The sequence below is a fragment of the Mus caroli genome, chromosome 13, assembly GCF_900094665.2.
Source record: "Mus caroli chromosome 13, CAROLI_EIJ_v1.1, whole genome shotgun sequence".
In the NCBI taxonomy this organism is placed as follows: Eukaryota; Metazoa; Chordata; class Mammalia; order Rodentia; family Muridae; genus Mus; species Mus caroli.
The window spans coordinates 44,541,701-44,552,623 of record NC_034582.1 but is presented as its reverse complement, the minus strand read 5'-3'; the positions used below and the strand labels follow the sequence as shown (position 1 = coordinate 44,552,623).

Below are 10,923 nucleotides of genomic sequence, written 5' to 3'. Positions count from 1 at the left end.
GGCTGATGGTTGGAGGGGACTGGCCACCCAGAGCTACTGCTTCATGGCTTCTGCTTAGCTGGTGGGCACTCAGCACTGTGGGATGCCTCAGGTTTATTGTAGCCTTTCCACTTATAACAAGCACACACCACGGTGATGTGATGTAGACTGTCCAAAACACAACACCACATACATACACTACATACCTACACCACAGATAGATACATGTCACATGCATGTCAAACAGGCATACATGAGATGTGCCCTACACACCACACAGTGGACATATCATTCACTCTTTACACCACACACACACACACACACACACACACATCTGGCACAGCATCTAATAAAGATCTCCTTAAGAAAATGTACAATTTCACTATAGCTTCCCTAAGTGTCCCTACACCATGAAAAGGAGTTCTTTGTTATATTAGGAGTGTCTAAGGTCCCTACAGCCTCAGGGCGCCGTGAGTCTGTCAGAAGTGATGTCTAGAAAAGTAAGAGGCCTCTCCTCCTTAGCCCTCCTGGAGCCCAAAGCCACGTGGATTCCTGCTCCCCCGGGGCCAGTGGCCCCACTCACCACCAGCTTAGTTCCTTGCCGTGTTGCTATGGGGACCAGTCTGTGGCATCCCAGGCTGAGCCCCGCCTGCCTGCCTGCCTGCCTCCCCAGATCTCCACGTGCTGGCTTTGTGAGGGCTCCGGCTCTGCAGCTGTGGCCAGCAGAAGACAAGGGCGCTGCCAAGGAGACAGGACCACCCACAGGACCCCAGGAGGGGCTGATCAGGGCCTGGAAGCGGCAGCTCAGCTCTTGACATCTCTGAGGAGACCCCACCCCACCCCTCCAGTTTCCTGCCCTCCGGGATCCAGCTGATCTCCTCCCGGAGCTGTTCCTCTGAAAGTGTGCCAGCCTCCGAGGTTGTCTACTCCGGGGCTACAGAAGGCACGAATTTCTCTTGTTTGTTTTAAAATGACTCTCATTCCCAAAGGAAGTCAGTAAGTACCCTGGATTTCAAGTGGCTTTGGGACCTGGGTTGGGGTCTGTCTGTGTGACTGACTTCCAAGGGAGCGGAGCTGGCAAGACTTTTTCTGAGGAAGAGGAGGGTGTGTAATTTGAAGAGGGATTTAATCAACCCACTGCCCTCTCCGGAGTGAGCTGTTAGAGGCCACCGTGGCTGTCTGCTGGGATTCTGGGGTCCCAAGCCCCTGCGCAGAATTATCTAGGCATTTTATTGAACAAGATAGAGTAGGTTTTGATGCAATTTCTTCACCCTTGACCCACTTTTCCAATTCTGTTTTCAAATGGGCAGGGAGGGAAAATGCTGTGCTTAAATAATATAGTATTGCCTATAAGAGCCCCAGGACAGTGGGACCCCGCGCCAGGTGACAAGTGTCTTTTTAACCCCTTTCCTTTTTGTTAGTGTTTCTAGTGTTGTTCTGCCTGAAAGCCACTCTAACAAAAGTGAATATAAACCAGGAGGAAAAGGGGGCCTTTGGCTTTTCTATGGGGAATTGAAGGACCATTGAAAGAAACTTGCTCTTTAGGTGGACAAGGGGAAAAACTTTATCAAAGGGCCATGCAGTAAGGCCTGTCTGCAGGCCCCTGGGTACTCCAGGGTGTTGCAGGCACACTCATGCATCCTTCTCTTCCCTTCCCTTCCCTTCCCTTCCCTTCCCTTCCCTTCCCTCCTATCTCCCCTCCTTCCATCTCTCCCTGCATCCCTTCCTCTGCTCTTTCTTGTTTTGAAGAGACAAAACAGCGTCATGTCGCCTAGGCTAGCTTCACACTTATATGTAGTTGAGTTGAAATTCTCAGTCCTCTACCTTCCAAGTGCTGGGATTACAGACACACCCTACAGCATCCAGTTCAGCTGTATGAGTCTTATGCACACTATCGGCCATTCTCAAACTGTGGGTTGAAGGACCCCTTCACAGGGGTTACCTAAGACCATCTGCCTATCAGGCATTTGCAATTTATAACTAGCAGAATTGAAGTTATGAAGTAGCAATGAACATGATTTTATGGTTGGAGGTCACTACAACATAAGGAGCTATGTCAACATGAGGTCACAGCATTAAGACTGAGAGGCACTGAGAGGCACTGTTCCAAACCAACCTGTAAGTTAAGGGCAGCTAGAAAGCACTCGTTTTCCAGAACAACCGAAAACACAGGCATTGCTGGCTGAAATTAGCTTGAGGAGGAAACAGTATGTGTTTATCTGTGTGAGTAGAGGGGCTACATATCTGGGAAAGGGTCCAATTTGGTAAACTGAGGGTTTGAGAAGGTTATTATGGGCTTTATCTTATACACGGAGCTAAGTGCCTCAGCAGAAGTGAACCCAACTGATCTTAGCCACAGCTTACAGCTCTTCCTTCCCTGACCTTGTGAGGGGCAGGGAGGGGGTGGTCCAGTGAAGGGTATCTAGCTCTGAGGCCTGAAAACCAGGGTCCTGGCCTTGCTTATCCAGACCAGGGAACTGACCCCCAGTCCATCTGCTGCAGGGTTGAGCTGGGCCCCCAGGGCATCTCCTCATCTGTGGGCCCCTGGACTCAGAGCCCAGGCTTGGGAAAGAGACCTTAGTTACCTTGTCTTCCCACTGAGGATTTGTCTCCCGGAGTCTTGGTGAGATTCCCGGATAACCTCAGGTCTCTTAGCCTGTTGTTGGTCTGCACTACTCCAGAAGAGTGGGTTACACACACGTGAACTAGGGGTCAGAGCACCCACTGTAATAGCATCACGTGTCACCTACTGGCAGCTTTCTGTGGAGAGGAAAAGCCAAGGGTACATTTGTACCCTGAGTGGCTGGCAACGGGTTCTGTGAAAAGCTCCCCCAAGTCCAGGCCTGGGGGAGACCATACACGTGGGTGTCCATTTACTAAGTCCGTGGATTCCGGGTCATTTTATGCTTGCAGTTTCAGATCAATGCAGGGGCTAACAGTGTCTCCTGGGGAGGGAGGCAGCACTGAGACCATCAGGCCAACATTCCCAACCAACATCTGAGGCCCCATATGTGTCTTTGTGGCCAATGGTCCTGTGAGAGGTAAGAAACTTGCTTGCAGAGATGTGTCCCAGGAGAGGGAAGAGACGGATGCTGCCTTGTTCAGACCAGGACCTGGTACCTATCCCAGTTCCCTGTGCACTGGCGAAAGTGTAGCTGCCTCTGCCTGTCGCAGTTCTGTGTGGCCCAGAGAGGGTGTGAGCAGCCACCCTCCCACAGGCTGCTGAGGAACTCTCTGTGTCAGTCTTGTGGAGTTTCAGCTGGTCTCAAACTTGCTTTGTAGCCTATGGTGATTTTGTATTCCTAATCCTCCTGTCTCCGGCTCTCAAGAGCTGAGATGTCATGTGCATACAACCATGTCCAGTTTAAACGGTGCTTAATGCATGCTGGGTAAACACCATACCAACTGTACCGACTGAGCTACATCCCCAGCCCAGCTGAGGAACTTTTCATCTTCCTATGTCCAAGGAACCCTGTGCCTGTTTCAGGGGCTTAACTAACCAATTGCTGACCAGCTATAAAGCTACCTAACAGAATCTATTCTTCCTCCTGTTCTTTCTCTCTCCCCATCTCCCTCCTTCTAGATAGCTGGTATGGCACTGCTTTGGGCATCCTTAGTTACTGACAGCTCCTTTCTTCCCGTTATTCACACTATGAGTGTCTCACCTCAGCCTCATCCTTTAAGTACACACCTGCTATTGAGCCCTAAATACTTTTTGCTTATGGGGGAGCTGGGCATAAGGACCAAGGAGTAAAGGTTGGGTTCAAATGGTGGTAAAAAATAACCATTTGGCAGGATTTAATGTCTGGATTGGATACCGAGAGCAGAGGCAGGTCCTGGAGTCAACTCGGGCTTCAGAGTATATTCCTGGCTGACGCTGCGCAGCTGCACCGGAACAATGCCTGAATTATGGTCTATTCAAGGCCTGATGGAGTAGGGGCGTGGCCACCCCTTTTATGCCTTAGGTTTTATAGATCACTCTCTGTTTATACAAGGATGTCTTTTTTTTTTTTCTCTCACAGTGTAAAGCTTTGGGGAGGGGGGAGGCGCACCAGTTGTAGGCTTGGCCCGAAGGGCAGACACATCAGAGCTTTTTGTTATAGGTAGGGGAACACAGTTGCTTTCACTTTTCCACTTGAGGCTCACATGTGATTGGAATGACTGCCAGAGTCACCCTGTAATTATGCCCTCTGTCTGGGGAGCTCTCATAATGCCACTTCACCGAGCTGGTATTGCCTCTTCGGTTCAGTGCTAAATGCTCTGTGGGCTAAGATGACTAAACTGTCAACTATTTTCTGAAAGCCTCTTTTCTTTTTCTTTCTTTTTTTAGGTCAAGAGGTAAAGAGAAGTCTGACTAATTAGCGACTCCATTCCCAGCGTTTTACATGCATGACCTAGTTGGAGTGAAAGACCCATCCAAGGTCAATGAGCTTGACTTGACACACAGCAGACCCTTTTTACACACAGGCTCGAGCAGCCTGTGCCTACTTCCCAAGACAAGAAGCAACACAGGTATGATCATGTCAGTTTGGGAAACATTGTACACTCCTGACCCGAATCCCATTGCAGTATAATATGACCTAGAAAGCTTTCTGGGGGGGAAAATGTTTTCAGAGAAGGGACTCACACTCAGCATCTCTCTCTTGCTGGTTTCTTGGCTGCATTTTTCCTTAGAGAAATTTAGGGGTAGTGAGGTAGGGATTAAAATTTCCATACATAAACAGACATTGAGAGAATTGCTCTCATTGTGCAAGAGCTCTGGGCTGGAAATCTTGGATGAGCAGTCGGAGGTTTCATGCTCTTGTTTTTAAATGGATCTTCTCTTTTCTCTTGATTACAAATATTGTGAATAATCTCTGTAATGTGTGTGAGCTATCGAGGCCCTTTGAGAAGAAATCAAAAGTGACTGCAAGCTCATCACCCCCAACACAGCCGCACAGGCAGCCCCTGGAAGCTTTGATCTTCCTTTCTACACTGTCATTCTGTGGATGTTTAGTTGTTGGTCCTGGAAGCTGACAACGGTGAGGCCTGGGAAGATGGCTCAGGCTGCAAAGTGCTTACTTTGGAAGTATAAGGACCTGAGTTCAGCCCTCAGGTCTTACATGAGCTGGGGAGCTGGCTCAGTAAGTAAAGTGCCTGTCATTCAAGCATGAGGGCCGGAGCTTAGACCCCTAACATGCATGTAAAAGCTACACATGGCAGCATGTCTGTTACTCCAGTGTTGGGGGGAATGAGCTGCCCATGGAAGCTCACTGGGTAGCCAGCCTAGCCCAGCTGATGAGCTCCAGGTTTAGTGAGTGACTCAGTCTTGGAGAGTAGAAGTAGAGATAGGGTCTAGAGACATGGCTCAGTGGCTAAGAACATTTGTTGCTCTTCCAGAGGCCTAGGGCTTTGTTCCCAACATCCACATGATGGCTCACAAGCATCCTTACTCCAGTTCTAGGAAGTCTAACACCTTCTTCAGGCCTCTGAGGACACTGCATGCACATACATGGTACACACACACACACACACACACACACACACACACACATATGTGAATCTGCCTATATACATATAGGCAAAACATTCATATACAGGAGTTGAGTACATACCTAATATTGACAGATAGCTTCTCCATCATGTGTGTGTGCATAAGTGGCACCATTATAACCCGTGACCTTATTGGAGGAAATATGTCATTGTGGGGGTGGGCTTTGGGACCCTCCTCCTAGCTGCCTGAGAGACAGTCTTCTTCTGGCTGCAGTTGGATCAAGATGTAGACAGAACTCTCAGCTCCTTCTCTAGCACCATGTCTGCCTGGATGCTGCCATGCTTCCCTCCTTGATGATAATGGACTGAACCTCTCTGAACCTGTCAACTAGCCCCAATTACATGTTGTCCTTTGTACCAGTTGCCTTGATCATGGTGTCTCTTCACAGTAATGGAAACCCTAAGACACATACCATATAAACACATACAACACACACACACACACACACACACACACACACACATATGGACACGCGCACACACATACACATGAAGATGCTCCCTATCCAAGCATATTGGAAGTAACAGGAGGGTCTCTACCTTCTGCTTTGTTGTCCCCTCACCCCGTCACCCCTGCCAAGTCATCATTAGCCTTCCTAGTAAGTAGGGCTGGGGAATCTCATAGGCAGAATAGGGGCCCAGGAGAGGAGTCTTTCCTCCTGGGAGTGGGTGGCCTCCTGTGCTGTGAACTGTGAGTAAAAAAAAGAGGAAAAGCCCTCTGGAGGAGCAGCTGAGGGAAGCCTGAGGGCACGTGGCCTTCCTCCAGGAGCCTCTGACTCTATGAAGTTATTCAGGGTCCTTGAGATTGAACAGTATAAGCAGGCCTTCATTTCCACAGTGTTATGGTTTGAATCTGAGATGTCTCTCACAAGTTCATGTGTTTGATTCAGTCTTTGAGACAGAGTCCCATTGTAGTCCAGGCTGACCTCAAACTCAATGTGTAGCCAAGGATGGCCTTGAACTTCCCTTCCATTCTCTACTATTATAGTACTGGGATTACAGGCCTGTGTCACCATGCATAGCTAGTTCGTGTTAACATTCCTGTTTCATATCTGGTAGAGTTATTTAGGGAGACTGTAAACCTTTAGGAGGTGGGAGCAAGGAGGAGGAAGTAGGTTGGCCACCGGGAGCATCCCTTGGAGGTGTATTATCCTTGGCTCCCTACAGTCACACCCTCTCTGCTTCCTCCTCAGCCACAATACGAAACACTCTGACACATTCTTACTGCTATCATGGACTGATGACTGCGTCCCTTGAAACCTTTGGCCCAGATAGATTCCCCTCTCCCCAAGTTGTTTCTGTCAGGTGTTCTGTCTCAGGGACACACAGCTAACACTTTGGTGTTGTGGATCTGTTTGGCTATTGGTCATATGTACTCCAGGGTGAAATAATTAGAAAAGATGGAATATGCATGTCCACATTTCACTTCCCAGAGAACCCTTTGACCCTAGGTCACTTCCTTGCTCTTTTCCTGATGAAAATATTGTATAATGTATCTACTGCTGCCTAACAAATCACCCAGAACTTAGTGGCTTAAAACAGTAGTAGGGGCTAGGAGCTGACTCAGTGGGTGACTAGGGTCCCACATAAAATCCAGGTTGGAAGGTTCACATCTGTAACCCCAGTGTAATTTCCAGTGAGGGAGTAAGACAGGTGCATCCCTGGAGCTCACTGGCCAGCCAGTCCAGCTGAAATAGTGAGTTCCAGGGTCAGTGCCAGACCCTGTCTCAAAAAATAATGTGGCTCCAGAATGTTCTGTACGGTGTTGGAAATGATCTACATGATAGATATGCTTTCTGTTTTCAATGAGTGAGTAGAGTAAGCATATTTCAAGCCAAAGTAAAATAGCAAGATAGATAGATAGATAGATAGACAGACAGACAGGTAGATAGACAGACAGATAGGTAATAGATAGATAGTAAATAGATGATAGATAGACAGACAGACAGATAGGTGAATGATAGATAGATAGATAGATAGATAGGAAATAAATGATAGATAGATAGATAGATAGATAGATAGATAGATAGATGATGGAGGAGCTGGTGAGATAGCTCAGCGGGTAAGAGCACTGACTGCTCTTCTGAAAGTCCTGAGTTCAAATCCCAGCAACCACATGGTGGCTCACAACTATCCATAATGAGATCTAATGCCCTCTTCTGGTATGTCTAAGATGGCTACAGTGTACTTATTTATAATAATAGATAAAAAAGATAGATGATGGAGACATAAATGATAGAGAGATAGATGATAGATAGATAGATAGATAGATAGATAGATAGATAGATAGATAGATAGATTATATTTATTTGGGTGTTGAAAACATTCAGCAGACATCAGTTGGGACTACCTCCTGAGGAAGTCGGCTGGAGTTTACATAGAGAGCCAGAGTTAGGACCCAATGTTGTCTGCTCAGGTGAAGCTTCCAAGTGAAAGAACAAGAAGCTGCACACTGAGAGATGGCAGCATCAAATCCAGAGCTCATGACGGCCAGCAGACAGGGACTGGAAAAGTCGGGGTGGTCAGCTGGAGTTCCTGGTTGAGTTTCTCTCCATGGCTGAACTTCTGGTATCCCTTGCCCTCCACAGGCACTTTTACATCATATGATATACAATAGTGACCTGTTGAGAACACTCTGACTTCTATCTGTTTTCGGGAACGAAATGTTTTTACACTTGGGCTGTTTGGCTGGCCTCTCTTCCTTGTCACAGAGTTTTATGGGGCAGCTTGTCCCCTAAAAGGAGGCCTTGAAGGACACTTGATATAAATATCCTTGGGTCTAAGTGGGGGCCAACCTCCTCTCAAGCCTGACAACTTGAATTTAGTCTCTAGGACTCATTTGTGGAAGTAGAGAACCGATCTCCGCAAAGTGTCTTCCGGCCTCTGCACACACACTATGCACATGTGTACCTGCACACAAACACAAAATAAATCAAAGTGTAATATAAGAGGCTAGGTGGAGAGTAATAAAGGAAGATATCCTATATTGGCCTCTATATATGTGAGTGGCATGTGTACATGCATTTGTGCACATACAGGCGCACATACGTACACGTCTTATACACACACATACTTAGACTGTCTCTGTGCAGGCACGCGCATGTACACACACACACACACACACACACACACACGAATCTATTAGCTCTGCTTTGTTTGACTGCTCAGGAATTTGGGTGTGGCTTGGCTCTGGATGCAGTCAGATGGTGGCTGGGATAAGTATCATCCAAGGTAGCTCGTTAAGTCAGTCAGTCGGGGCAAGTTGGTGTTGGCTGTGGTCTGGGGTCTTGGTTTCTTCCACATAGGTGTCTCCTCAGGGCTGCTTGGACACCTTTCCAACATGGAGGTGATTATACCCTGCCCCAACAAAAACTGCAGCTCTGTGTATGACCTAGGAAGTCCACCTATGTCCCCTCTGCAGGTTGAATTGGACACTAGTATTCATGGGCTATTCACAGTGGAAGGGCCTATGCAAGAGTTGATCAGGGGGCTGGAGAGATGGCTCAGTGGTTAAGAGCACTGACTGCTCTTCCAAAGGTCCTGAGTTCAATTCCCAACAACTACATGGTGGCTTACAACCATCTGTAATGGGATCCAGTGCCCTTTTCTTCTGAGTCTGAAGACAGCGACAGTATACTCATATACATAAAATAAATAAAAAAAAAAGAGTTGATCAGGATGTAGTCATCACTGGACCACTGTGGGGGTTCTTTTAAAGGGTGTCAACCAAAGTAGAGGCATTGCTTCTCCCCACTCAAGAACAAGAGGACATTAGGCTTCAGTTCTGGAATTTTTCTTTTTTCCTTTTCCTTTTTCTTCCTTTCTTTCTCTCATTCTTTCTTTTTCTTTTTCTTTCTTTCTTTCTTTTTTTTTTTTTGAAATGGAGTCTCATTATGTGGCCTTGGCTGGCTTGGAGCTGGTTATATAGCCCAGTGGTTTGAGCTTACAGAGATTGGTCTGCTTCAACACTCTGAGTGCTGAGTGCTGGGATTAAAAGCCTGCACCACCAAGCCCAGCCCTTTGATTTGCTTTTAAGCCAGAGGAACTCTTCCTCCTCTTTCCTTCCCCACCTGCTCTGAAACTCTTCTCTCCATTCTTCCCACCTGGCCTGTCAGGCTAGAGTTCATCTTCACGTCCTCAACTGATTCTGTGTTCCTGGTTGGCCTGGGTCCCAGTCCTGATGCGATCCCACAGCTGGCCTCCAGGCTCAGGATGTGCCAGCAGAGGGACAATTGCACTGTGCTGGGCCACAGGTGCTGTGCTTCCTGGACTGAGCTGAAAGCATCTGGGTGGCCAGAGGCTGCCTCCTCAGGGGACACTGCCTATCCTCGGGGGACACAGACTTTCCTCAGGGGACATGGCCCTTCAGGGAGTGAAGCAAAGGGCTCTGGGCCAGGCACAGACAGCTCAGCAGTGGAGATTCAGGCAGGAACTAAGATTCTTTAAGGAACTTGCCTAGGCTAGACCTCATTCCTTACAATGCCTCTAACACACATACCTCTCCATTTTATGGAAGAAGAATCGAGAACCTTGAGCAGTTCCATCCTGCCAAGAACTCACCTCCTGTGAGCTCTGGTTTGAGCTCTTGGAGCTCTTGAACACTCTAGCCTATCACTGTTACATAGGGTAGTTCTGTATTCCCTGACAGTGCCCAGCAGAGTCAGAGGAAACCTGCATCACTTCAGACTGCAGGAAGGAGACAGTGTTTACCTTGAAGGCATTGAGGATCTGGGTTTGATTCCCCAAAGCCCACATGAAAAAAATCTGGGGGTGCTGCATGCACTTGTAATTCCAGCACTGGAGAGGCAGAGACAGCAGATCCTTGGGACTTTCGAGCCAGCCAGCCTGACTTTTACTTGAAGTTCCAGTTCATTGAGAGACCCTGCTTTAGAAAAAACAAAACAAAACAAAACAAAACAAAACAAAACAAAACAAAACTGATAGACAGGATCTGAGGAATGATGCCTGGGCTTGAACTCTGGCAACCAGGCACAAGTACATACAGGTACATATACACTCATGCATGCATGTGCACATACATACATACATACATATACACAGAAAATATTAACTAGTTATAACAAGCATTTAGAGGATTGAGGAGATGGTTCAGTCCAAGCATGAGGAAGTGAGTGCAATCCCCAGCACTCATGGGAAAAGGCTGATGGAGGCAGAGACAGAAGGGTCCCTGGCAGATCGCTGGCCAGCCAAGCTAGTCATGTTGATTAATCCCAGGGTGAATATCAATAAATGCCAAAATAACAACAATAATAGCAGTAACAACAACAACAACAATAATAATAATGTGGAATGCAATTGAAGAAGACACTTAGCTTTGACTTTTGACCTCCATATGCATGCACACACACAAACACAGAGAGAGGGAGAGGGAGAGGGAGAGGGAGAGGGAGA

General features: G+C 47.5%; 1 protein-coding gene across 1 annotated transcript in view; it reads left to right on the top strand.

Annotated features, from left to right (window-relative positions):
* The first annotated feature begins 599 nt into the window (after positions 1–599).
* Fgd3 (FYVE, RhoGEF and PH domain containing 3) overlaps positions 600–10,923 on the top strand; it is a 58,938-nt gene continuing 48,614 nt past the window's right edge. Inside the window, exons 1-2 of the mRNA XM_029468653.1 lie at positions 600–975; positions 4,310–4,491. The gene's annotated coding sequence lies outside the window, so the exon portion shown is untranslated. The remainder of the gene's footprint in view (positions 976–4,309; positions 4,492–10,923) is intronic.